Below are 2,202 nucleotides of genomic sequence, written 5' to 3' on the forward strand. Positions count from 1 at the left end.
CCAAGGGAGAAAAGGGCGACGATCACGGCGGCGCACCCCGGGAAGGGGGAAGAGGAGGGCACAGGCCCGGGACGTAGCTGCGTGGTCTCCAAGCCCCCACTTGAAGACCAGGACAAGAGCTCCGGATTGGACGGAGAGCAGCCCCAGGATCGGCATCCCCCAGGAGGGCAACATGGAAATAACCGTGCCCCAAAGGAGGGGGGGGAAACAGGCCCATCATATTGCGTAATGTGTGATCTATGGAGTATTTTGAACTGGATTAGATGTAAATTACTGTTTTTTGTCATTGAGAATGTGTTTCTACAGATTTGTGCCCAGTCATCAGTGTTGGTAGACACTGAGACGTCTTTTCCCCATTTTACAACCCTGATTCCAATGAAGTTTAGACGTTGTGTTTAACATAAATAAAAACCGAATACAATGATTTGCAAATCTTGTTCAACCTATAGTTAATTGAATACACTACAAAGACAAGATATTTAATGTTCAAACTGATGAACTTGATAGTTTTTTAGCAAATAATCATTAACTTAGAATGTTATGGCTGCAACACGGGACAGGTGGCAAAAAAGACTGAGAAAGTTGAGGAATGCTCATCAAACACCTGTTTGGAACATCCCACAGGTGAACAGGCTAATTGGGAACAGGTGGGTGCCATGATTGGGTATAAAAGGAGCTTCCCTGAATTGCTCAGTCATTCACAAGCAAAGATGTGGCGAGGCTCACCTCTTTGTGAACAAGTGCCTGGGAAAATAGTCCAACAGTTTAAGGACAATGTTCCTCAACGTACAATTGCAAGGAATTTAGGGATTTCTTCATCTACGGTCCATAATATCATCAAAAGGTTCAGAGAATATGGAGAAATCACTGCATGTAAGCGGCAAGGCGAAAACCAACATTGAATATACTTGACATACTGAAGTGTATAATTGTTATAAGTGATTGTGGGACAATCTGTGTGTGTATCATTTTTACACGTGTGGGAAAGGAAATATGTCAGAAATATGTCTAATGGGAACTTTCATACTGTATAGCTGGTAATATGAAGTTGTGTTCGGAGGTATTATGTATTGAGGTATTGAACGTGTTGTATATGAGTTCAGCATCGAAAAAAAACTGAAACGGAAGATAAGGGACTATATCATGAGTTAAACATGTAATTAGCATTCGAATGCATATGCATATGAGGGGGCAGGGAGGGGGGAGTGAGCATTTGGTAAGTGGGGGAGCGGGGAGTGCCATAAAGAAGGAAAAAGAAGCACCAAAGAGAAAGATAAGTAAAACAGAAACAACGGAAATGACCCATGTCAGTGAGTGGAGGGTGCAATAGCACGTGCGCAATTCCCTTTTTTTTCCCTAAACAAATTACTCCACGGGTTTTCTACACTACATACCAAATATTAAAGCATATTTGAAAGGAATACTCGTCTATTAAAAGAGCCAAGGGGGGACTTGGGAATGACGGAACAGTTGACCGTCTTTGTATAGTTTGTCCATAACTAGTGAGGCGCGTTTCCTTGTTGCCGGTAATTCTTCATTAGAGGGCACAAGAGTTTGCATCGCTCGTTGATTTCGCGTGGGAACTGGTCATTCATCCCAAACTGTGTACCCTCCCGTCCTTTTGACTTTACAAAGACTTTCTGCTCTAAGTGGTTGAATTTGGCGATGATTGGACGGGGACGACTCCCTGCTCGCGGTCCTCCTAGCCTGTGTACTCGGTGGAAGGTGATGTTAGCGAGAGTATCCTTTGCAATTTTCGGCACTGTCGAAAGGTTTTTATCCGAGCCTCTGGAATATCATGTGTACGCTCAGAAATGTCAGAAAAGATGAGGTTATCCTGCATCCTTCCTGACTGTTATTCCAGCATTGCTTCTTTGATTTTTTGTTTTGTTTTTGTTTTCTTTCTTGAGAACTTCTACTTCTGTTGTCATCACTTTCATGGCTGATTTAAGTATGGCATTGTCTTCTTGCAGCTATCTCACTTGTTGAGCTCCTTCATCTCGTGGTGTAATAGCTCGAGAAGTGATAGCTATTTGTCAATGGAGGAGAGGACTTGACTGACGAGTTAGTCTTTCGTCTTTTTAGCGGATTGCTGTGGTTGTCATGGTGGGCTCCGCTACCTTGCATGACGAAGCGATCGAAAGATCCGTCAATGAAATCTTCTAGTGGCTCCACGATAGCATCTTGACATCGGCAGGGATT

The sequence above is a fragment of the Phycodurus eques genome, unplaced genomic scaffold (genome assembly GCF_024500275.1).
Source record: "Phycodurus eques isolate BA_2022a unplaced genomic scaffold, UOR_Pequ_1.1 contig_72, whole genome shotgun sequence".
NCBI lineage: Eukaryota > Metazoa > Chordata > Actinopteri > Syngnathiformes > Syngnathidae > Phycodurus > Phycodurus eques.